At 34.2% G+C, this 27,664-nt stretch overlaps 1 long non-coding RNA gene and 1 pseudogene across 1 annotated transcript in view; one reads left to right on the top strand and one right to left on the bottom strand.

Annotated features, from left to right (window-relative positions):
- Nucleotides 1-27,664, top strand: part of LOC148110257 (uncharacterized) — a 165,782-nt gene that overhangs the window by 44,173 nt on the left and 93,945 nt on the right. The window lies entirely within an intron of this gene.
- LOC123784276 (high mobility group protein B1 pseudogene) lies at nucleotides 20,161-20,753 on the bottom strand (annotated as a pseudogene).

Genomic DNA, 27,664 nt, shown 5'->3' with positions numbered 1-27,664 from the left:
AATCAAAATGCTCATCTTTCATGTTTTTCCTTATAAATAATTGTGTGGTCATAGTGAACTACTTGTATATTCACGTTATGATTCAAATGTTATTCCTTTTCTCTTTCCCCTATGACATACAAATTATGTGAAATCAAAAAATGCAGTCATGAATTACTAAATGTAGGAAACTCTCCCTGGAAGAGTGTTAAACTAGAGTTTTACCCTTTCTCTTTCTAAAGTAGTCCTTCTTTATTAGGTCAAAATAATCTTCCAACATATTATATAACTATTTATGTATGCACTCAGTAAAGATATAATGACTATCTTCTGTATTTCAGGCACTAAGATAGACCCCCAAAATTGAAAGATAAAAGGCACAGAAATTATACTCAAGAATTTCACTGATGGGGCACCTGGGTGGCTCAGTCAGTTAAGTGTCTGCTTTCTGCCCAGGTCTTGATCCCTGGGTCCTGGGATCAAGTCCTGCACTGGGCTTCACACTCAGCAGGGAGTCTGCTTCTACCTCTCAGTCTGCAACTCCACTTGCTTGTGCTCTCTCCCATGCTCTCTCTCAAATAAATAAATAAAAATCTTTAAAAAGTAAATAAATTAAAAAAAGAATTTCACTGGCATGTAGTAGACAAAGATTATATTCTATGATATTAAATATTATCTTCTAGAGTGAACTTGCTTTTTAATTCAGGCATCAATTCTCAAAGTCAGTCATTAGGACTTACTGATTCAATGAATGAGTTGGTATGCCTAGAATCAAGAGTTCATTGATCAACTTTGCATAAACTATTGAACATGTTCTTGGCCTCTTTAAAAAGATAATGAGTCATGGGTACTAATTTTTTGTCTATTTTTCCAGATATGAAAAATTGCTTCTTTTGCACATGTGGGAAGTATCTTTTCTGACATTGACTAAATCAATATTAACTGTTTATACTTTCTTCATACCTGAAAGAGTTAAGATCAGATTTTTCTTCCATGTAGGATTAGCTAGACCAGCTGTGATGGTGGAACAGAGAGTGGCACTTTAAGTTGACTTTAAGTTTTCTCACTTGGGAACTAGGTGTAGGGTAGAGTCATTCATAAAGCCAGAAAACACAGAAGGAGAAAAACTTAATTGGAAGATTATATGATGATAGGCAATTTGTCAATCAGTTTTGTATTTGGGAAATGAATTGTTGAGAATTCAGACAGAGATGTCTGTGAGGTCATTGATTACCCTATTTTTCTAAATGGAAGTGTCATTTTTTTTTTTAAGATACGTCTACTGTATACGGCAGTCAATATTTATCTCCCTCTCCATAGTCCCTAACAAAACTGTCCTTTCAGTTGTCAAATGCTGTCTTTTCTCTATTAACTATAATTGCTCTAACTATTTTTCAGTTCCCTAACTTGTTTTATCTTGCCACACTTCTGATTATTACAGAAACCTCCATCTCACTGTTAATCTCTTAACAATCTCTATTCCTTTAAATTGATACTTTACCTCTGCCAGATTAATACTTCTCAAACTCAGGTCAATACATGTTACTTCTTTGATCATAAATCTTCAGTGATGCCTGTATAATTCTCAGAAAATAGCCAGTCTTCTTAGCCTATGGTTAATTAAATAACATGTGTTTTTAACAACATGTATTTCCAATCTTGTATTTTATAGGAACTCAATATTACAGACAATTTGAACTATAGATTCTATGCATAAAATACATCTTTGCTCATTCTATTAGAATACTTTTTTTCTTCTTTTTTCAAAAACACAGCTAAAATTTTAACAGGGAGTGTGTTGAATTTATATATCAATTTTGGGAGTATGACTATCTTAACAATAACAATCATTCCAAGTCATAAACACTGAATATGTTTCCATTTATTATTTAATCTCTTTTAATAATGTTTCATGGTTTCTCAGTGTAAAAATCTAGCATTTCTTTTGTATATTCCTGAATATTTTATTTTTTTGATGACATTGGAGTAATTTTCATAATTTCAGATTCTTCATTATTAATGTAGAGAAATGCAAATGATTTTTGTATATTGATCCTTTATACTGCAACTTGTTTATTAGCTCTAAAAGTGTGTGTGTGTGTGTGTGTGTGTGTGTGTATGCATATGCAAAAATGTAACTCCTAGGATTTTTTTTTTTTCTTCAGTCTGGCAATCTCTTGATTTCTTAATCTCTTTTTCATTTTGGAGGATAATCTTGCTGGATATAGAACTCCTGATTTACAGTGTTTCTTTTCATTCCGCATTTTGAATAATTCATTTTACTGCCCTCTGGACTACATTGCCTCTGGTTTGAAATCAGCTGTTAATTTTATTGAGAATTACTTAATTGATGAGTCTGTTTCGCTGCTTCCCAGACACTTTGTCTGCATGTGTGTTTAGATCTGAAGTAAAATTTTTGTAGGCAACATATAGGGTTTTTAAACCATTCAGCTACTCTGTGTCTTTTGATTAAGGAATTTAATATATTTACATTAAAGTAATTATTTATGATTATGTACTTATTGCCATTTTGTTATTGATTTGTACTATCTTTGTCTTTCCTCTCTATTCCTGTGTTCTTTTGCTCTTTTGTGGTTTGGTGACTTTCTTTGTTGTTAACTTTAGATTGCTTTCTCATTGTCTGTGTGCATCTATTATTGATTTTTGCTTCGTGGTTGTCATGATATATATGTATAAATGTATATATATAAATACACACACACACAAAATATGTATTATATATGTTTTATGTATATATGTATAAAACAGTCTATTTTAAGTTGATAAGATTAAATGTATTTTATTTTATGTTTTTTTTTTTAAGATTTTATTTTTTATTTATTCGACAGAGATAGAGACAGCCAGTGAGAGAGGGAACACAAGCAGGGGGAGAGGAAGAAGCAGGCTCATAGCGGAAGAGCCCGATGTGGGGCTCAATCCTGGAACGCCGGGATCACGCCCTGAGCTGAAGGCAGACGTTTAACCGCTGTGCCACCCAGGCGCCCCAAGATTAAATGTATTTTAAAACCTATTTTTCTCACTGCTTCAAGTGTTAGGTTTTTGATATTGTACATGTTTTTATTGAGTGTAACTTTCAACTAATTATTGTAATTATAGTTAATTGTATTACTTTTGTGTTTTATCATTCATACTTGTTTTGTAGGTAGCTATCCCCTACCTTTACTATATATTTGCCTAAATCTGTGAAATTTTTACTTTCAGATGTTTTCTCATTACATGTTAGTACTTTTACTTTTCAGTATAAAGAAGCCTCTTCTTAGTTCTTCTTGGCCAGTTTGGTGGTGATAAATGCCTTTAGGTTTTGCTTGTCTGGTAAACTTTTACTCTCTCTTTCAATTCTGAATGACAGCCTTGCTGGGTATAGTATTCTTGGTTGAAAGTTTTTTCATTTCAGCACTTAAAATTTTTATGCTACTCCCTTCTGGTCAGCAAAATTTCTGCAAAAAAAAAAAAAAATCACCTCATAGGCTTATACAGACACCTTCATATGTAACAACTTGTTTTTCTCTTGCTCTTTTAAGATTCTCTATCTTTAACTTTGGACATTTCAATTACAATATATCTTGGTATGGATCTCTGGCTTCATCTTATTTGAAACTCTCTGGGCTTACTGGAATTGACCATCTGTTTCCTTCCTCAGGTTAGAGAAATTTTGAACCCCTGTTTCTTTTAATAAGTTTTCTGCTTCTCTCTCTCTTTCTTCTCTTCCTGGGATCCCATAATGCTGATCCTTTAAGGTCCTTTAAGCTCACTTCATTTTTTAAAATTCTTTTTTTTTTCCTTTTTAATGCTTTGTTTGGGTGACCTTACTAATCAATCTTCTACCCCATCTAGTCTGCTGTTGAACCTCTCCAGTGTGTTTTTTAGTTCAATTATTGTATTTGTCAGCTGGGTCACTTCAGTTTGGTGCTTTCTTATATTTTCTATTTGCTATTGAAGTTCTCACTTTGTTCATCCTTTCTTTTTTTTTTTTTAATTTGTTGAACATCTTTATGACTGTTACTTTGAACTTTTTGTCAGATAATTACTTATCTCCTTTTCTTTAAGGTCTTAGATTTTATCATGTTTCTTTTTTCCCCATTTGAAATATAGCCTTCTATCTCCTCATTTTGCTTGATTCTCTGCATTTGTTCTATATGTTAGGTGAAACATCTTTTTTTCTTAATCTTAGAGAAGTAGACTTGTGTAGGAGATGCCCTTGTGTCCCAGAAGTGCAATTCTCCCTGGCCGCTGGAGCCAAACACTATATGGTTGTCCCCTTTATGGGCTTTACATGACCACTGTCTGCAGTGAGGCCCTGGGTAGCACAGGAAGTCTTGAGGTATGGAGTGGGAAAACAGAACATTTACCTGACTTGGTGTGGTTGGGCCGTGCCTGGGTGGTATGGAGAGGTGGGACACACTCACTGGCACTAGAAGGTTAATGGGAGTGTACCAAAATGGCACCTGACGGTGTGGGTACTAGCAAAGTAGAAAGAGAGCTTATATACATTTAAAAAAGAAAAAGAGAAAAGAAAGGAGCCCACCAGTACCTTTGTGCCCAGAGAGGCAGTCCCAGGAGGTTTCTGCCTCTGCCTCTCCTTCAGATGCTTTAAGATTAACAAGTAGGTCTCCTTCCAATATGGTCTAGGTGCTTTTCAACCTGCTGCTTTTGCGCTGAGTCCTGGGGTGAGTGAGTCTGTGTGTGTGAGCCCTTTAGGAGCATGTTTTCCATTCCCTATAGCTCTGGGGTTCTTCTGTGTATAAGCTCTTCTGGTTTTTAAAGATGTTTGGGGGTTTGTCTTTTTAGTACAGTTCCCAGGGGTTAGGGTGCTGGAAGTAGGCTATAAACCTCTTGTTTCTCAGGGAAAAGCTCCTTTTTTTCTTTTCTTCTTCTTTTTTTTTTTGAGATCCCTGCCTATTATGAGTCACCATACCTGGAGTGGGGGTTATTGAGTTACCGTGTCTCTACCTCTCTTATCCTTTTGATGCGACCCTTTTATTCTTTGTTGTGGAAGCACTATTTATCTAGCCTTTAGGTCTTTTTCAGGGGAAAGGATTCCTTATGTAGCTGTATATTTGTTGTGTCCATGGGAGGAGGTAAGTTCAGAATCTAACTATGGCACCATTTTGAACTGCCTCCCTCCATCCCTTTTGATAATGATTTTCTTATGCTTCTACTTAGGTTTGTTTAGTACTTAAACCTGTAGCAATTAGAAATTCCGAATTTGTCAACACTATTTTTAATCCCTTACCTACCTATCATTCACAGTGGTAAAAATTTTAACTGAAATGTGCAAAATTAAGTAACAAAACAGAAAGATAAGTAACTGTTTTGGGATCTTAAGGTTCTGCTAAAATCTAAATGGCTTGATTTTCTGTTAAATATTCCAAAAGCAAAATTTTATAGCAAATTCCAGGTAATGGCATAAGATTGATGTTTATCCCTTCATATTTTCTCTAATATATTCTGTGTTTCGTCTCAGTGATATTAAATTAATAATTTGTTTATTGAGATATAGCATTTTCAACATACAAAAACAAGAGTTTATACCAATACAAACAAAAAACAAAAAAAAAAAATTCTATCAGTAACATTCCATCCATTGGAGGTAGCTTGGTATGGCATAACGTATTTGGTCATGGAAATGGGTAGATACACATTTTGAAATTTCAATCTCCACTAATAAAACAATGGTGGGTGATGACACATATGGAGAAACTGTTCAAATTAAATGAAATATTATATGAAATATCCTCAGCAAAATAGCTGACAGATAACACATGCTCAGAGGTTGTCAGTTTTCTTCTCCTTTCTTTTAGTTCTATTTAATAGCTTTAGACAGAATGATTTAAGCCAATAAGCTTCTAAGACCATGATATATTTAGATTGCCTACATTGAGGGTGAATTTTCTGTCAAATTTTTCAAACTAAGTTGGACATTGTAAGAAAAAAATCAGTATGTTATCCTGACAAACTAAATTTTAAAAGTTTCAGCACCTTCCTAATGACTAAATCTCTCAAGATGAAGAGTTTGAAAGAGCTAAAGGTAACCCTCAATCAAGAAGATTATATGGTGAAAAATAGCCTTGAACATTGTCTTTCTAAGTGCTCTTACAAATCTGCGCTTGAAAAAAATTGTAAATTTTACTGGAGAGGAAAATCATACCAATTGTGAAGTAATGATATTGGCCTTTGAAAAGTGCAAGTAGTGCCTGATTATAAGGTTACTGATTTATTTAGGCAACATGCTGCTTCTAGCTTGCACTTTCAACTGTCATTTAAATTGTATTCAACTTCAGCTTAACTTGTATTCAGCTCATTGCAAACCTTAGGAAACCAAATTCAATTCTGTTTCAGAGGTTAGGGAGACTGTATAATCTCTTTACAGCTCAGTTCTGGCTGACAAAAACAATTGCTTGCTTTCTCAGCCATTCAAATTAATTGGGAAATCAAAAGAAACAAACGATGATTAACTGGCTTGCCAGTTGTTGTTTGAGTGTTGTTTCTATTTTTACTCTGTATTTACTGTATATTTTCTTTAAAATGTACAGAAATGGCAAAATAATTTTTGATATATCAGTTATTTTTTCAGAAGTAGACTAGCATGAACTAAATACCAGTAATTAAGTACCAATATTTAGTCTTTTTCACTCTCTCCTTCCCTGCCTCTTTCTTTTCTCTCTTTTTTTCTCTCCTTTCTTCCTTCCTTCTTTTTATCATTCCTATTTTCCTTCATCTTTTATTTCTTCCTTTAACAGGCAATACTTTGTATATTAGGTACCAGATGAAATAGAACTTTTAAGTAGATATCATGTAATAGATGCCCATTATCAAGTTCTATCATACTAGACATAAGAATTTTTGTTGCAAAAATAAATGAGGGTCCTCTGAGTGAATTTATAGGTTAATACTAATTCTTGGAGGGACTATGAAACTTTTTCTTAATAAAATAAGTACATTAAATATATAAAACCTACAATATAAACTAATAGAAGCAAGAAGTAAAGTAGCACTTGTTTTAACTTTTAACAAATTTTTGTAGAGCCACAAATATGCAAATTTTGACATGTATATGCATAATTTATGTGTGTAGCTTATATGTGTATCCTGTTCCTTCCTGATTATGTAATCCCAGATTTATCTGTAAAACTACTGAATGTATTTATAGTGTTAGCTTGCCTAACACATTCTTTAAAGATAGTTTGGGAAGATGGTACAGAACATTAATACAAAATCAATTGTACCAATCTCAGTTATACAGTTATGTGTTTCTCCCATGTTCCTCCAAATCTGAAATGTTTTCAATTTTATTTTTACAATGATGCATAAAGGAATTTAAAATTTCTCTTTGTCAGTTTCCCTTTTCAATCTGTTTATTTAGCTGTTATTTATAATTTTCCATAGATACATGCTTTAATTGCCCAACTAGAGGCATGCACCTTGTAGAAATGTAGCATTTTTTTAATGATTTCAAAATGTATAGAACTATATTTTGAATATAGTAGTTTTAGGATTTATGAACTAAAATTATAACAGTTACTTGCAAATGTACTCTATAGATTTATCAACCACAGAAAAGTAATTCAAAGCCTATTGATGAGAAGCATTATATGTATAAATAAAGTATGTGCACATTCTAAATTACCTACACACTGACCATATATTTGAGAAAAAAGTTGGAGTCGTGTCATTTAGATAGATATTTCTCAATCTCAACCGTTGTGTGTAGCTGAATATAATTTATCTTTCTTACTCATTATTTCCTCAGCTTAGTTTGTCAGATCTCATTCTGCCCTTCAAATGCATGGCTCCAGCACCACTCAAGGAATTGGGCAGAGTTTGTAACATAGGATCCAGGGCTCCCTACTCTTGGAATTCTCCTTTCTAATATTCCCTTCTCCCATTCTAGGGACTATGGTTGTTTTCAAGTTAGTCTCTGTTCATCTGACTTTTTTTAAAATCAGTTTTAGATACACTCGTAGGCCTGACTTTATTCTATCCCCAGATTAAAGCCTTAAAAAATGAATAACTCATGCTGTGCTATTCCTTTCTTCCCCGCTTCCATTCTCTTCCAGAATTTTCCTCTTTTTTTTTAATCTTTAATATAAGTGATTACCTAGTATTTTTCCCATCTTTTTAGTTGTTATATTGGTGGGAAGGTGGGGTTGAGGGCCAGTAGGAGCTTGTATGTTTATATTAGTTTAAACTTAAGTTCTACCAGAACAAGAAGATGGTTGTAACACTGAGACAGCAGAATAAGGATGCAGGGAGTTTGATGGTGACAGATCCTCTTCTCCCGACAAGACTATATTTGGGAGGATGAGCAAAGGAAAGTGTGTGAGATATGTCATTTCAGGGCATGTTTAAGGCATTATAAAAATAAATGTGGCCGATGATGATCTGGGAGGCTTTCTGCCTTTGAGAGAATGGGAGGGTCATGTAAAAAGGGGTGGAATTGCTCTTCGTAGGCTTTAACATCTAGATTTAAGCAGAGGACAACTCTAATCCTGCAGTTTCAGATAAAGAAGCCCCCGTGCTGGGAGATGGTCTGCCAAGGACTCAAAGAACTCCTTGACTTGTGCCGGCCTGACAGAGGGTGGTTCACTGGAAGCATGAGACAGAGAATAGATATTTTGTAGACTATAGAATTATGGACATATGAAGCAGAAAGTGATATGGAAACCTCTGATCAAGGGCAATTGATTATGTCAAGATAGACATTAGGTGGAAGAACACTGTTTTCTTCCTTTGATTGCTAATTTATTTATATTTTAATGTATGAAAATGATAAGAATGAATTATAGTATGTGTTTTCATTGTGTTCTGCTAGTTTTCTTTTTCTGAGAAAGAAATTTTTGCATATCTGTGGGTATGCATAATTCTTACACCTTTTAAATTTTCCAAGAAGATATGTCATTTTTTTAAAGCATAAGTTAGCTTTGGAGGCATTACGCAGTTTGAGACAGATATAGAATAGACAGGAATTTTGGTAATTATTTATTTTTTTGTACTAGAATATTTATTATCAAAGTATGTGTCATAATGAACAATAGATGATCACTTATTCAATATTTTACAAATATTTAATATTCCAGGTACAGTCCTTCATATATGTTTTTATCCTTCCATCATTGTCGATTTTGCCAGTATATCAGTTCTTTTCTCCCTGACCACAGCTAAACTGCTTTGTCAGCTCCAATCTTATTTTGTTGTCTTCTTTTTAATAAGTTTTGTCCTACTATAAAATAGGTTTGGTCAATGGGAATCCACTCTGTGAGATCACAGCCCAGGTGCATTTTCGTTCTCACACAACACATCGAGCCCATCTGTTCTTGGCTCCATAGGTGACTTGGACAACATCTGTTTTACTTGTTTGTTGACATACATGAGCATTTGGGATGTAGTTGCAAATAGAAATCTGCACATTCATCATTCAATTGATCCTTGAGGAGCAGCCAAATTTCCTTCTTGGCTACCTTTAAAGATTTAAAGTTCTCTCCTAACACCCTTCTTTTTCTGTATATCCTCCTTCGTATTGCCCTCCTTGTGTTTGACAGAACAACTGATGAGTTAGGTTGTTGGCATTGTTTGCTATGTTTATTCTATTCAAATGAAGTTATATCCCCTTACTTTTATTTCATTACCTATCAAAGACTAGTTTCATTACATCTTATTGATTTTGTCTTAAGCAATTTAAAAAAATATGTTTAATAATTTACTACTATAGCTTTAAATAATTTTGCTTTTTGCCTTAGAGAATCTGTGTATGTGTGTATGTATGATGATGCCGAATATTTCAGTTCTACAAAATAAATCGAAACAACATCTATTATGTAGATTTGTTTTTTAAAGAGTGAAATGATGACATAGAAGGAAAAAGAAAGATAGGGCAATCCATAATCCCTTTTTCTTTCAGCCTTCCTTACTTATCAGCGAGCCAAAGGTAGAGAGTGGTGGTATAGCATGCACATATCAAGAAGTGAAATAAAAGCAGTCGAGTTAGATTTCTTCAATGTTTCCCCTATTCATACAAAATACATATGCATGTGTGAGCTATAAAACACAAATTATGTGATTTCAGGGATTTTAAAACTGCCATTACCCAATATAAAGGTTATGGTAAAACTCATGCTAATGATTTAAATTTTTATTTCTCTTTACCTAAAATGACATTAAAAAGCAAATTAAAATCACAATGACTATTTGCAAAACAAATCACGAGAGGATGGAAAAAGCTTTATATTTATTACCTTGAACAGCACTTTTCCCCTGCTTTTCTAACAAGGAATCTCATGTTGTTATTTTACACTAGGCCCTGCAAATCAAGTGGCTGGCCTTGCATTTCCCCAGCCATTCTAAGCTGTATAGGACTTTAATATGATATGGATATTAATATGAATTTGTGATTGCTAAAGCAGCAGCTAGACAGTGTTTCTAGTTATGAAGATTGAAAAGAAGGAACTTGAGATGAAAATTAGGCTAAGACTAGATCCGTTGGAGCTAGTCCAAAATATTCACTTCTCGGAGATTATTCAAAATTATTTTGCCCTGCACAGATAGGTAAAAAATGATAGATGGGTGACATGTTTCAATATTGACATTACATTTTTGACATATACATGACATAAAATATGTCTCCCACACTGGAAACAGTTTCACGTATTTTAATTTATGCCACACGTAGACACTGTCAGGCTATCTTATTGTCATCCTTTTGCATTGCAATAGAAATGATCTGCCTCACTCTGCTGGGAGCAGTTATATGCCTGTGTTTAAATCGGCAAGGCCCATAAAGAGGGAAAATGTAATATTAACAAGACATCAAGGAGCAGATATAGGGAGCCGGGTCAACTATACATAATGTCCTTACAGTGTTGAATACAACCATACAGACTTGGTTTGTCTCTCAAATTTTATACTGATGTGTATGTTCTAATTCTCTTCTCATTTAATTGATACTTGCCTACATTTCATACCACATGGTTTACAATACATTCAGGTGATCATAATCTAATTAAGTTACCTTAAATTCCTACATCATACACTATATGTAAGTCTCTAAATCCTTTCCTTTTCTTTATATCCACCCATTATTTTATGCCTTTCACCATTTTTATTTTAGCATTTTACCATTTATAAGATAATTCTCCTCTCTCAGTTGAAATTCAGTTTATTTGCTTTAAATGGATATGTTTCCCTTGGCTTTGTCAAGATCTGAGCCACTTTGCTGAAGTAGGACACTTTTTTTCCCTTAATTTTGTTTCCACCAGATTTGTTTGACAGGTAGTATCTTTCAATCAATCAAATTTATATTAGATATGTATCAGAAAGCATACGGAAACTACAGGTATGACAGCACCTTAACTGACTTCAAGAGAAACTAATTAATTGATTTGACTGGAAATGTTTCTATTTGACAAGATCTATGGTTTCAAATAAAACATTTATTTTAAACATTTCATGGAAAAAATCACATTTTGACTTTATGGCACTGATGCATTGATAAATCCAGTTTATTCCATACCAAAATGCTTTCCCTCCTCATATAAACACATTTTGCATTTGTGTCATTATTCTTGAATACAATTCCCCCCCCCCAAAAAAACCCTATTATTTCAAACAATGGACTGTGAGATTGTGAGTAAAATCAGGCTATGAAGATATAAATGCTTGAAAAAATATTAACAATTTAATTATAAAGTTCTGTGCTAAGTATGTTTTAACAATTTGTAGTGCTTTTGTGCAGATTTTATTTATTTATTTGAGAGCGAGAGAGTGAGCACAAGCAGGGGAAAGGCAGAGGGAGAGGGAGAAGCAGACTCCCCTCTGAGTGGGGACCCAGACGTAGGGCTTGACCCCAGGACCCTGGGATCATGACCTGAGCTGAAGGCAGATGCTTAACCAACTGAGCCACGCAGCCCCCCCCCCCAAATTTAGTTTTATATTGTTTTAATGGCTCCACCAAAACTAGCCAAATAACATTTATACAATTTTAAATTACCAAAATCAGTTAAACAAACTAGTTTGTAAACCTCAAATTCTAACATGCCATTTATTTAATGTAGGACATGAAAATGTGCTTTGTAAATTAGTTTTTTGTTACTTATAAAGGCAAACACCAAATAGCAACACATAATTCATCCCACCAACTTGTCAGTAATTTTAAATTAATGGTAATTACTTCACAAGTCTGTAAGTTTCTGTTTAGAAATTGTTAAGAAAACGTTTGCACCGCTCCATGGGCCACGCACCATCATACAGATGGTTAAAACTTAAGGATGTTGCTGGAACCCTCACCCCTAGGACGTCATGTGCTACAGCCACCTGATGACAGGATAAGCACATGACATAGTTTTCCAATTGTAATGGGATTTACCTGTGGTATTATATATTGATTTTAGCTGATTTCCATTAAAAACTTTAAAATTCTTAACAGTATGATATAATTAAATAGAAATGTGCATTAAGATATTTTAGTTAATTCTATCATGTTTGGGTTGTTTATTATATGCTATTAAATCAATTCTCTTTTATATTCTTTACATAGGTTTTGATATCATGTAGATAGAGGGATTTGCAGCCCTTTTTCATGCTAAAAAGAAGGTAGAGAGAATTGAGTTAAGGAGCTTAATGTTTAAATAATAATTAAACCAGAGGTTTTCCTTGCTTCTTCAAGCCTTTTATGATATCAATAATATGAAATAGTTTACTTGTGCTTCTGTATGTTTATGTTGTTTTAACTGCTTCATGAGCAAAAAAATTTGGCATACAAAGGTGTTTTAAATTATTTTGTAAAATAAGAGAACAGATGATGATATGATATGTTTGAGAGAAAATTGGAAAGATTAATTTTTTGAAGAAGCAAACTACTAGTGCCTTCTCTGGCATAACAGGGAGACCCTGGGTTTGTAAACTTGGTAGCACCAGGTTCTTGAAGCAAAGTTTGATTGACTCTAAAAAATAAACACAAATAATACAAGCAGATTGTGTACTAATAAATTACACAGTAAGTTCCTATTTGTATTAAAAATACAGAATAGCTCAATGTATTTTCACTTAATTTCTCAAATCCATTAATTGGAAATGAGATTTCTGTTATTATTTTTCAAAAATAATTTCTGAAGTTAACTTAGAGTATAAAAATGTGTCTATTCTTCCAGCAATGGGAAGAAGTTAAAAACACTTGCTGGCCTGTCAGAGCTCCAAAGATTATTTCTAAACAATTTGACTGTAGGATCTAAAAAAAAAAAAAAAAAAAGAGTCTTATTATATCTGTATTCAGAATTTTGTCTTTAGAAAGATAGGAAGACAGGGATTAGCTAATTTTTCACTGTATTGCCTAAAAGGTGCAAAAGAAAAGTTTCCTAAAGGGAAGTTGGATATAGTTTTCTAAATTCAGAAAAAAAGTCTGTGTTAAAAATAACAGTTTACTAATAAGGACTACACTTTGACAAAGAAATGGTTTATGAAGTGAATATTTTTATGATACTTGTATAATAAGAATAACTTGAAGGGGAAAGTCCTAATCTTTGCAGTATGATATAACATAACTTATAAGGATGGAAGTAATATTCAGTTCTAATTTTATTCTTTTATATCAAATGGGAGAAAAAGTATTGAATAAAAATAATTTCAAACAGAAATATGTGAAAAGTATTTCTTGAAAACTTAATTTCCATATGGTACTAGTATACCTCATAGAAAATAATACATATAGAAAATAATTTCATACTTTATTATTCACTTTTGTTAAACATTTAAGTAATTTAACCTATCATGGGACAAATAGAACAGTGATTTATAATTCACAATTTATAGAGATGATATTTAAACACAATCACAAGATTATAGCTCAGAACAATTTCATAGAAAAAAAGCACATTTTGATAAACAAATCTATGTCAAAGTCTAAAGGAGCACCTACAACTGTGTGAATTTGTCATTATTGAAAAATTAATCCTTCAATCAATGTAAATTAATTGTAACTCTTGTGTTATCTGTTGAGATCTTTGATTATTGTTTATAAATAGTATTTAAGCCAATACTTTTTTAATAATATGCACAAAAATATCTTAAAATCAGAAAAACTTGACAAGTATGCTGCTATAGAATCAAATTATACAAAACCAAATTGAGCAACAAGAAATTAAAAATTAGGTTTAAAAATAATCTACATGTGGTAAGACCTGGTTTAACAGGTTTGGGGAGGGGCAAGAAAAAATTCTTGGAATTTGTATTGAAGATAAACTAGCAAAATTGTTAGAGTATGTGTTAACACCAATTACTAATGTCTTCCAGAAGAAGAGAGGGAACAACCTTACTATAGTTAAAACTGATCTAAGCACAAATGATACATTATATCTCATTTTAAAGATCATACTTTAAAAAGCATGGATAAGTTAGAATGTGTATGTAAGATAAGCATAGTGGTGTGTGTGGGGGGGAAACATCATATGAAGTTGAATATTAGGGAATAAGATTTTAATATGGAAAAGTGGGCATGTGTAGAGAAATGTGTAAAAACTGCATGTCTAACCTCCTGGACTACTAACCGCCTGGACTACTAACCAGGTGACTGACTGACAGTTGCAAATGTTCTGAAGTTTTCTGCTTCCATAGTTTTATGTTAATCTCTCAAACTGTAATGTCTTCTCTCTTCATTTTTAATTTCCAATGATTAATTAAAATTTCAGTGATGCTTTAAAGTCAACCTCTAAAACTATCTCATGGGCATGCCTCCCTTCCTGATCTCCAATAAAACTCAGCACATTGGGGATCACATTCTCCTATGTATAACATCCTGGAAGTTTATTTCCTCCCCACAGAAAAAATAAGAATGTGTCTTTTTCAACTTCATGACTCCCATGGTTTTTGTACAGTCTAACAAATACTTAACAAAAACAGTCTGTTAATTAAATATCCATTAACATTTAATTCAAAACAAGATTATTCATATTTCTTTATATAAAGTGGCATAGTCACAGTGCAAAGGAGAGAGGGCATGCATAATTTTATTGACAGAAGAAAATGCTGAAAATGATTAAATTTCACATGTGTTAGAAATTTAATGATGGTTATTTAAAGAAAGTAGGCTGTTATTCATGAATACATAAGGAGAGGAAATTAAAATTAACTTTGGTAGAATGTATTTAGAAACAAAGGAAACACTTTCAGAAAGATACAGCTCAAACAATTGTACAAATTAGAGGTGAAATCTTTTTGCAATAATGAAGAATAAATCTTTGATAAATAAATTTCAGATTTTAATGCTTTTAATGAATTTGAATTTTCAAGGAATCATAAAAATAAAGTAATATTAGTATTTTTAGGAGCATGACCATATGTATATAGGATGTGAGATTATGTTTATTATACACTTTTTTTTTTAAAGATTTTATTTATTTATTCGACAGAGAGAGAGACAGCCAGCGAGAGAGGGAACACAAGCAGGGGGAGTGGGAGAAGAAGAAGCAGGCTCATAGTGGAAGAGCCTGACGTGGGGCTCGATCCCAGAACTCCGGAATCACGCCCTGAGCCGAAGGCAGACGCTTAACTGCTGTGCCACCCAGGTGCCCCTATACACATTTTTTAGTATTGTTTTCCCTCTAAAATATTTTTCTTATTAGTATCAAATCAATTTGTTTTACTATTAGTTTACCACATTTCATTTTATTTTTTTATTTTTTAAAAGATTTTATTCATTTATTTGTGAGAGAGAGAGAGTACAAGCAGGGGTGCAGCAGACAGAGGGAGAAGCAGGCTCCCTGCCAAGCTAGAGCAAGGCGCCTCATGCTGACTCAGTCCCAGGGTCCTGGGATCATGACCTGAGCCAAAGGCAGATGCTTAACCGACTGAGTCACCCAGGCATTCCACATTTCATTTTAAATTATTAGTAACTGGGCAGAATCAACTTAGGCAACATAAGTATTCTATCTGAAATCCTTACAAGATTTGGTAGTCAATCATGGGGATAAAAGATGAAGGATAGGGAATATAATCAATGATACTGCCATAGTGTTGTATGGGGACTGATGGTAACTACTGTTGGGTTGAGCATAGCATAGCACATAGACTTGTCAAATCACTGTGTTGTACACCTGAAACTAATGTAACACTGTATATTCACTGTGCTTCAATAAAAAAAGAAAATTACTAGTCATTCACCTGATAACTGTCCTACCTATGAAATGTTTAATTAGGTTGATTTTTACTTTAGAAAAAGTTGTTAGGGAACTGCTGTTAAAATTATTGGACATATAGAGGTGCCTGAGTGGCACAGTCGGTTAAGCTGTTGGACTTCTGATTTTGGCTCAGGTCATGATCTCAGGGTCAGATATCCAGCCCCGCATTGGGCTCTAAGCTCAGTGCAGAGTCTCCTTGGGATTCTCTTTTCCTCTCTCTCTGTCCCCCACCCTGTGTGCACACTCAACGCATGTGCTCTCTCTCTCTCTCTAAGATGAAGAAATCTTAAAAAAAGAAATTATTGGACATATACAAATGATTGATTTTTGAGAAATGAAAATTTTGATTTTTGGTGAACATAGTTTGACCAGAAGTTTGAGGAGATTTAATGGTGGCAAAAGAATTTGATGAATCATGGTAGCCTTCACACAGAATCATAAGGCATTCCATATCAGAATATGTTCTGTTTCTGTAAACTTAGAGAAAGTTGTTTTTTTCTTTCTCAACTCAGGTATTCTTTGTCATTGTAAGTTTTGTTTGATGCTGAAAATTATTAGAGTGGTGAATGATATAGAAGCTTTAATCAGTATTAAAAAAATCTGTCTAGGTTTTTATCCTATAAAGTGGTCACATTATGTGATTACTCTAAAGATGTTATTTTAAATATTAAGCATGTTTTTTGAATTTGCACTAAAGTAGAAAATTTTAATCTTTGAAGAATAATTTATTTTGGGAAATAGCTGTAAGTCCTTTGGTGCCAGGTAGGAATATAGTGCATGATCACTGAAACATACTACTTGATGTCCAATATGGAGCCTTACCATAAAGTGAGAGTTTAAACTTCCTTAAATGATTTCTGTAAACCGAAAGGACACAATCAAAAAAGGATTTCCAAAGTCACTTTTTGCAATAATAACATGTAGATTTATGCTGTAAGTTAATTATTTTGGTGTCAGAAATAAGGTAGTATTATACTAGTGAGCAATGAACTACAAAGGGGAACCAGGGAAAGACAACTCTGATGTGAATTTTGTCTCTCTCTAAAAAAGACCCATTTTTGTGCTTCCATAACATCAGCAAGAAATGTTCCTTAATGCTAATTCAGAGGGACAGCTGCAGCACATTAATATTTGGTCACAGCAAATGGATGGTAAAAATCTTGTGGTCTTTATCAAAAAAAGATATAATTACTACTCAGTCTTTAGCACTCTGAGGACATTCGGCACAGCAGAATCATTTGTTTATAATGCATTTTTTCTTTCTGGCATTAATTTCAATGGTATTCATAAGGGGAAAAATACTTGGCACAAATAGCAAACTGTAATCTTTCAAAGAGGTTCTTGCATGACACTATTCCTAAGAGATCTGCTTCAGCTAAAAGCGTTCTTCTGACCTGTAGATATTTGTGTACATGTGTGATTGAGTGGAAAAAACTGCTGGAGAAAAATTGAGATCACAAATGTATGTTTTGGCTGCCATCAAGTCAATACAGTAATAGGTTGGTGAAAACATCAAAACACAATCAAAGCTGCCCTCAGTGTCTGAGTGCAGAATTCACTGGGCAGTCAGCCAGGAAAGGTCATTCCCCCCCCCCGCCCCATCTCATCAGTAATCATGAAGGAAATAAATATGAGGATTATGGTTTTTGGAAAAAAGTTTAAGTGAATGCTCTACAGAAAACAGTTTCTGAATACCCTGGAGTATATGTGTTTATTTGACTTAGGGTAGTAGGTGGAAATGAGCTATCAACAACAAGGTGAATTTGTGCTTGTATATGTCTAACACAGAAAAATTGACTACAATTCAAGACGTAGTTATGGAAATTGACACATATTTGACATGTCAATGCTTGGAAAATCCTTTGATACAATTTTGAAGAGATTAAGGAAAATGCAAATGTATCTGACTACAAAGAAAGCTTGTAATCAATAATTTCATGCTAATTATAACAACTTGAATCTGAATAAAGTATTTGTGTGATCAAATCGATATTACTTTGCACAATCAAAACAGTGATGCTTTAATAATAATTTTGATATATAAATCACAAGAAAAAATATGGTAAATGAAAGTTTTAAATCCTCTCCCCTCACTATGTTGAAAATTTGCTTTTTTGGTAAACGTTTTAATTATATGCCTTATTGGAGAAAATACATAAAACAATTTAAAAATTATCACCCATTTTTATACATTATGTACTGTGTTAGTTGGTAACCATTTAAACTAGAAACAATGTTTCTCTCTGAGCTGAGCAGTAATATAAAAACACAAACACAGTGGTTTTGCTATCTGACCATACTTACAATCAACATGCATTTGACACTAGACAGGGTGAATAGCTTTTATGTTAGAATAACTGTTTTTTAGTAAGAGTGGGAGGGAAAAACATAAATATAATGCAATGTAATAACTGTTAAGAAAAACACCAACTCATATTAGACAATATTTTTATAATTGGCAATTGTTGAATTTTTTTACTAATTTATTTGGCTTAATGGGGGTACTTCATACTATTAATATTATGTGGGGATGGCAGTAGAATATTTTACTTAAATATAATAGAAATAAATATAGAGAATATATAGTATACAAACCATGAAAACAAATTGCATGTAGTATTTTGTAATATTTTATTTCAGTTATATCTATCTACACACATCCTGGTGACCAAATAAATTATACTTTTTAGGATTGTTGCCTTAAAACTTTGAAAAGCATGATTTTACCTATCTAACAACTTACAAAATGGAAAAAAAAAAAGAAACTATAAAAAATTAGTAACATCCTCTCCTCAACACAAAGAGAAATGCAGTGGTAAATATTATTTGATAAGCTAGGAATATCTAATATCAGCTGAATGTCAAACCCAAAATAGATTCAATAATAAAAATAATTGTGAAAATAATTTTTTACACTAACAATAGATAATATCATCAATAGCTATTATTTTTTTGTGCGTGGGTCACTCTACTAAAAGCTTAAAAACATTAGTTCTTTTAACCTTATGACAACTCTAGGAGATATATATTAATATCTCCATCTTCCAGAGGTAAAAAATGTGGTAAGGGAGATTTAATCATTTGGAGAATTCTAGAATATGCCAGATCAGACCCAAAACTTATTCTAATAACTATACCATATGGCTATAGATGTTTATTGTGCTTTACATGAAAGATCTTTTTCCTAAAAGTTTCAGCCTGCAGCAAGGGACAATAGAACATAATAAGAATAGTTTATCTCGTGATTCTCACATTTTTACATTTATCACAATCATCTGGAGAGTTTTAAAAATCGGTTGTTGTACCCTATCCCAAGAGTTTCTGGTGAGGTGTGACGTGGGGCCCAAGAATTTGCATTTTTTTTTTTTAAAAAGTAGGTCAGCTCTGCACCCAGCATGGAACCCAACGCGGGGCTTGAACTCATGACCCTGAGCTGAGATCAAGAGTCCAAGGCTCAACCAACAGAACCACCCAGGCACCCCTAGAACTTGCATTTTTAACAAATTTCCATGTGATGCTGAAGCTGCTGGTCCAGGAACCATACTTTAAAGATCTACTTAAAAAAAAAAAATTGTATTAAAAGCATTCAGAATGTCCACAAAATGGCTGCAACTTTTTTTTTTTTTTTTTTTTTTGCAACTACAGACTGATATTCAGGTACCAGAACAACAATTATTTTGTGTAAGCTGCATCAGAGACAAGTGAAGATGAAAAAACATACCGCTAATTTGCGCTGTGCACAGAGCCTGCTTTACATTTCCATGCGGACGTACCACCCCCACACTGTCCCGCAAGGTTCGTGGCTACGGAAAATACCCGCAGGCCAGGGCTCTCCAAACACACATCCCGTAGTGTGTTAACTACGCAAAAATGACGCTGTACGGTTTAAAAACAAATCTTAAACAGCTTACGTGTCTTTTCTTTAAAAGGAGTGAGCTGTGTACAGGGGGGTTACGTGCTTTATAGACAAGAGAACAAAAACTGCGCGAGAACCAACCTATACATCATCTTCTTCATCTTCTGTCTTCATCCTCTTCATCTTCCTTGTCTTCCTGCTCTTCCCTCTTTCTCTTGCGGTTTTCAGCCGACACGACTCCCTCCTATGCCGCATCAGGCTTTCCTCAGCGCGGCGGGGGCAATGACCTTCTAGTTTTCCTTCGGCCTGGCAGCCTTCTTTTCCTGCTGCTGCTTGTCACCGGCACGGGGTCCTCCACGTCTCTCCCGGTTTCTTTGCAACATCGCCAATGGATAGGCCGAGATGTTCCCCTTTGGTTTGGGGGCGATACTCAGAACTAAACAAGAAAAAACTGAAGGAGGCCTATTGGGTGCATTGGGATCCTTGAGCTTTTTTGTTTCCCCTTCAGGGGAGGATGTAAGTTTCCATTTCTCTTCCACAATGGGCCTTGTCCGCCTTTGCCACGTCTTCAGGTTTTCCTTTCTTTCTGCAGACACGGTCTTCCAGCTTCCGGAGCACTCCTTAGAACACTCGAAGTTCTCCGAAGCATCTGGGTGCTTCCTGTGCTTCTGCACAAACGGTGCATATGCGGACATTTTGCCTCTTGGCTTCTTAGCATCTCCGTTGCCCACGTTTAATTATTTTCCCCAGTGAGGCACAGAGTCGCCCAGCGCACGTTCGGCTCTCCGTTGCCTGGCACCGTCTCCGTGGAGCTCAGTGTGCTGCGTAGACTGTGAGACCGGGAGCCAGACGCAGGCTCCTCAGTCTCCCCACTCTGTAACATTACTAATACCCACTTTTGTATGTTTTTGTGGTGTGGACTTAGAACGGAAAGCTACTGACCTCAAAATAATGAATCAAAATATCTCTGCCCAGGATCTAGCCATCTGCATGGGAGCAGGATTTCCTGAGAAATCTAACAGATAGCATTATATTCAGTCTGTTGGCCATTAAATATATCGACACATTTTGAGAGGTGAAAATACAGAAGTTGCAAATATTTTTTAGTTTTTAGTTTCATTATATTTTTAAAATAAATAACCTGGGGCAACAGTTTCGGATTTGGTCTACTCCAATAGCCTAATGTGGCTACTGTTTTATTCAACACTCTCTCCCACATACCTACTAATATTTTGCTTCTATCAATATCTACTTTTCCCAAATATTACACAGAGTACATAAATTAAGCACTCACCCCAAAATAAAATTTATTCTAATTATAAAATTTAATAAAATGATATGCAAATAATCATGGAACATTGAATCAAAAACTGGGGATGTTCTGTATGGTGACTAATATAACAAAATAAAAATTATAAAAAATTATAAGAAAATTAAAAATTTAATAAAATGTTATGGACAAAGTAAATTTGCTACATGCACCAGAAAATTTAATGTTATTGAGTTATAGATGAGTCAAAAACCTAGTTAAACTTGCTTTCGTATAAAATATAAAGAACAAGATCACGTTGGGTATACTTGGGACGAAAGAGGGATTACTGTTCGTAAAACAAAAACCTTGGAATTGAGGCAGAAGAGAGAGGATAAATCAGACTCAGATTTAAAAATGTGCTCTCAGAAGAGCCGATACAGCTGGGATTGCAGTGAATAAACCGGAGCCATTTATCTACAGAGTGAGAATTGCCAAGGAGAAGCAACTGTGTCTTCAGGATTCTGAAATCAAAACTTCAGTAGTGGGTGCGTTTTGGTAAATTCAAGTATGGTGTATCCATAACAATGACAATTTTCTTGAGGGAAATACTTTCAAGACAACTGCTACAAACTTCATGTTTATTTCCAGAGACACTGACAGGGACATTTTTGGACTTTATGCATTCACAGTAAAATTGCACTATTAGACATCTTGACTTATATACTTTCAGGCCAGGTTTTTTTTTTTAAATCTTTGTTTATTTTTTATTGAAGTAGATAAACAATATCATATTAGTTTCAGGTATATAATATAGTAATTTAACATTTATATATGTTAAGATCCCCTTAAGTCTAGTTAATGTCTTTCACCATACAAAGTTATTGCAAGATTATTGACTATAGTCCCTATGCTCTACTCTCCTCTGGCAACTACCGGTTCTCTTTATTATAAGTACCCGTTTCTGTTTGTTTGTTTGTTTGTTTTGCATGTTAATTTTTTTAGATTCAACATATAAGTGAAAATATACAGTATTTGCCTATCTCCAACTTATTTGACTTAGCACATTACCCTTTAGGTCCAAACATATTGTCACAAATGACAAGAGTTCATTCTTTATGATGCCTGAGTAATATTCCATTGTATTCGTGTGTGTGTGTGTGTGTGTGTACACAAGATCTTTACCCATTTATCTATCAATGGACATTTAGGTTGTTTCCATATTGTTACTGTTGTAAATAATGCTGCCATGAACATAGGGGTGCATATCTTTTCAAATTAGTGTTTTCATTTTCTTTGGATAAATACACAGAAGTGGAATTGCTGGATCATATGGTAGCTCTATTTTAATTTTTTAAGGAACCTCCATACTATTTTTCACAGGGGCTGCACCAGTTGACATTCCCACTAACAGAGTGGGAACATTCCTTTTTCTGCACACCCTCACATACACTTGCTATTTCTTGCCTTTTTGATACTAACCAATCTGACAGGTGTGAGGTGAGATCTCATATGGTTTTGATTTGCATTTTTCTAATAATTAGTGATCTTTTCATGAATCTCTTGGCCATCTGTATGTCTTCTTTGGAGAAACGTCTGTTCAGGTCCTCTGCCCATTTTGTGATCTGATTGTTCATTTGGTTTTTCGTATTGAGTTGTATGCGTTCTTTATATATTTGCATATTAACCATTTATCAAATATATCATTTGCAAATATCTTTTCCTATTTAGTAGGTTGCCCTTTTTTGTTTTGTTGATGGTTTTCTTCACAGTGCAAAAGATTTTTAGTTTGGTGTAGTCTTAATTGTATATTTTTGTTTTGTTACCCTTGCCTGGGAACACAGATCCCATGCATATATATTGCTAAGACCAACACCCAAGAATTTACTGCCTATGTTTTCTTCTAGAAGTTTTGTAGTTTTAGGTGTCATACTAGGTCTTTAATCCATTTTAAGTTTATTTTTGCATATGGTAGAAGAAAGTGGTCCAGTTCTATTCCTTTGGATGTAGCTGTCCAATCTTCCCAGCACTATTTGTTAAAGAGATGTCTTTTCCTCATTGTATAGTCTTGTCTCCTTTTACGTAGATTAATTGACCATATAAGCATGGATTTATTTCTGTGCTCTCTGTTTTGTTCCATTGATCCATGTGTCTGTTTCTGTGCCAATATATTGTTTTGATTGCTATAGCTTTATGGTATAGTTTGAAATCTGGGAGCATGATATATCTAGCTTTGTTCTTCTTTCTCAAGATTGCTTAGGCTATTTGAGTTTTTTTTGTGGTTCCTACAAATTTTAGGATTATGTGTTCTATTTCTGTGAAAAATGCTAGTGGTGTTTTCATAGATATTACATTGAATCTGTAGATTTTTTTTGCAGGTAGTGTGGACATTTAAACTATAATTCTTCTAATCCATAAGCATGGTATATCTTTCCATTTATTTTGTTACCTCTAAATTCTTTCATCAATATCGTACAGTATTCAGAGTATCACCTCTTCAGCTAAAATGTGTTCCTAGGTATTTTATTCTTACTGATACAATTGTAAATAGGATTTTTTTCTTAATTGCTCTTTCTGATGGTTCATTATTAGTGTATAGAAATGCAACAGATTTTCTGTGTTAATTTTGTATCCTGAAACTTTACTGAATTTATTAGTTCTAATCATGTTTTTGGTAGACTCTTTAGGATTTTGTATATAAAATATGCCATCTGAAAACAGTGACAGTTTTACTTCTTATCAATTTTGTTCTTTCATTTCTTATTCTTATCTGATTGTTGTGGCTAGGATTGCCAGTACAGTGTTTGAAAAAAGTGGTGGGAGCGACCCAGCTTCAGCTGCTGGCAGTTCCCTGGGTGGGTGGGCCTAAATCTCCCACAACCAGGGCAGGAGCTGCTCTGGAGGACCACCAGCTTTCTAAGCAGCCTGCCTGATGTCTAGGGTAGGAGCTACTTTGCCAGGAGTACCGTCAGGACCAAGGGCATCTGCCATTGTGACGAGAGCTGCTTTGGAGGGGATATTCTGTCCTTGTCAGTTCTCCTCACTGGGTGTGAAGAGGCAGGAGCTACTTTGGAAGGGCACCCTTGGGGTGGGCGGGTTGGGGGAGGTGGATCCACAGGAAACACAGGATAGAGTAGGTTTTGCTAGGGAAGTAAATGGAGAGTGTCCGAACGGTTCCTGCCAGCATTAGGCCAGTGAGACAGAGCATGGTAAGAAAAATTCTGCCTACCATTGCATACATTCTCTGGGAAAGTTTCTTTCGATCCCTACCCTTCCAGCACACAATGAAAAATTAGTCAATAAATCTCTTTTATGTATGGCCCAGGCATTTTTCAAAGTGCTGCCTCTGTGCTGGGTCTTAGAACGAGTGAGTTTGTGCGCAGGCCCTTTGAGAACAGTCTCAGTTTCCTGTAGCCCTCCTGCACTCCCAAAGTTAAGCCCTGATGCATTTCAAACCTTCCAGAGTAGAGCCCTACTGATTTTCAAAGCCAGACATAGGGACGCCCACCTTTCTGGTACAGATCCCAAGGGCAGGGGGTGCCCAATGTGTGGTTTGAACCCCTCGCTCCTCAGGGAGAACTTCTACAGGTGCAATATGCCTCCTGCTTGTCAGTCCCTATGCCAGGGGTTTGGGTCCTGACCAGACTGCATCTCTGTCCCTCTTATTTTTCTTGATGTGGCTTTTAATTTAACTGTGGAAGAGATATTCTGATGGTCTTCGGCTTATTCTTAGAGAGAGTTGCTCCATATGTTGTTGCAGCCTCCGTGTATCCATGGAAGAAGGTGAGCTTTGGATCCTTCTACCCCGCCATCTTGATCCCAAGAACCACCTTTGGCCCAGTTTTAAAGTGAAGTTTACACCTAATAATTCTTTATTCTTTTAAATTATAGCAAAAGTATCATTTAAGAAAGAAAACTATAGCAGCTAAAGTATATATGATGATGATAATGATAACGATGATGTTGTTTTGATTTGATGGCAAAGGCATAAATTAAGAATTGTGTTTGCCTACTTAGCAGGAGATCTGAGATTAATACATAAAACAGGACTGATAAAAGAAATCAGAAATAAAAATGACCAAAAGAAGCATAATTAGAGATGTAAAGGATATATATTATATACAATTGCTCCATATCAGATGTAAGAAGCGTGGTTTAACATGGACTTTTAGTTTAATCATAGATGTAATTATTTTGGCATGATAATAAAAATTTTATAGATGTAGGATACATAGCATTGGTTTGCATATTAAAGTTGTACAGCGTACTGACAAGAAGACTACCTTGGGTCCCTTATAATTGATACTGTGTTTTAAGTATTTTGCCCTGAATTGTGAAATATATATCCTAAGGAACTTTTAAAGGAATAGGTATGGTATAAAGAAGAAAAAATTTTGAAATCTTGTTTAAGTAATACTCAGTTTCAGATATAAAGCATTAGTATCTCTGAAGCCTCCTCTCTTCCCGTGCTTTTTCTTTATGCCCTGATGTGGTTAACGAAGCTCAAATTTACATGATTTGGCAACCTTTCCTGGTTTCTAGAGTCACCTAGTTTTTGGAATATTCATTCTCTTCTTTCTTGGCAGCTTATCTTTACGTTCATGATACTACCTTTTTGAAATGTTATTCCACTCTCGGAATTGTTTACATTAGAAAGGCTGTTCAGTGTACCATAATTCTTGTTGAATTATCAGTCAAATATGTTTTTTATTTGAAATACAACAACAAGTACCAAGTTCATTTTAATCCAGGAGTGTCATATTTTATGCATGCAAGTGGATTTGTAGATAATTATAGTAGACAGCAGGAAGATGGATAAATCGTTTGTTGCTTTTATAAAGGAGAAGATAAGCATTTAGTCCTCCAGAAGTGCTATTTTAAATATTATCCTGGAAGATATTAGGCCAGAGCACTGGAACCTAGAGCATTTTCCATGCCTAACAAATGTGGCAACAAAACAATTCCAGAGCAGAAAAAATTTGTATTTTTATTAAAATGGTCAGAGTACCAATGCTGGTAACTGCTGAAAGAACTGTAAAGAAAAAAAATAACAATATTATGATTTAAAGAGATATAAAATTGTGGTGCCTTCATTTCAAGAAATGTTTTCTCTACCCAAGCCATTTTTGAGAACTTAATACAAAAATAAAGAAAATAGGGAAGCTGGAGTAAAAAATAATGACATCATGACAGATGTTTCAGACACAGTTAAAATGGTTATTGTGGCAATAGCTCAGCAGTAGTGGGACAAAGAACGGAAGATAAGCACCTGCATTATAGATATAAGGATTGACGATGTCCTCTAACCCAGCATCATAGGCGAATCAGAATGCACCTAACAAATAATCAGTGGAATATTTTAAGATACACGTATGTACGTATCACCCTGATAAATCACTCTTTAAGGAATATCTAAAAGAATAAAAAAGAATGCTAGAATTTGACCTATTTCTTTATCGGTTCACCTAAAATGCACCTATAATTATAAAATTTAAATGATAAAAAACAATTTTGTATATCTTTTCATATCATTGTTCTATTAAAATGTAAATCATTCCAGGAACTATTTGAAGGTCTTTTTTTCTTTAATCCTTTCCTGCCCTTTGGAAAACAGAACTCAAAATCTTTTTTCTTCTAAAGCATACATAATTTAGCTGTATCTGACATATTGATTGTTTGCATTTCATTCCTGTCTGTGCATAGGCTTGAAATAATCCTTGAAGTATTCAGGAGGAAGGTGTAGGCTGAAGGATTCCGCCTACGTCACTCCTTGCTCTAGAACTTTTCGTTTTTTAGCTGTAAATTGGTAATTCTATGTTAATTTTCATTTAGAGAATTTCTTGGCTTCAATAATCTGAAACAACAACAACAAAACCACATTTCTGTGAATACAGGATTGACACAGATTGTTTTTCTTCTACTTTAAGCTTGACTATGGAGTTGAGCAATTAATTGTTCAGTTATTCCTAACAATTATTATAATGATCAAACAAGAATATCAATTTAAAAGTATTTATAAACGTAAAATCTCTTAAGTGATTTTGAAACTACTTCCGTCAGAGTGTCTATATTTGACATTTTCAATATAAGATTCATTTACTAAGAGATTAATTAGCCCTATTTTCCACTCTATGTTCAATCTAAAAATGTACATTTTGAATAATGTCTTTTTTTTAGAAAGTGAAAAATACAGATTTTTTTCAAATATAGCTGTCTTTTTTCCAAAGCTTTTCTTACAAAAACACTCTGAAAATGGTTACCAAGTATGATTCATTGCTGACAAAAAAAAAAAAAAAAAAAAAACAAGAAATGTGAAAGATTTTCTATGTATCTCATTTTTTAAAAAATGTAGTATTTTTGCGGTTCACTAATTATTCCATGGTTGACATTTTCAGT

This window comes from Ursus americanus, chromosome 4 (genome assembly GCF_024610735.1).
Source record: "Ursus americanus isolate L20-20 chromosome 4, mUrsAme1.1.p, whole genome shotgun sequence".
NCBI classification, from domain to species: Eukaryota; Metazoa; Chordata; class Mammalia; order Carnivora; family Ursidae; genus Ursus; species Ursus americanus.
Note: the sequence above shows the minus strand (reverse complement) of the source record. Positions and strands in the feature narration are given on the sequence as shown.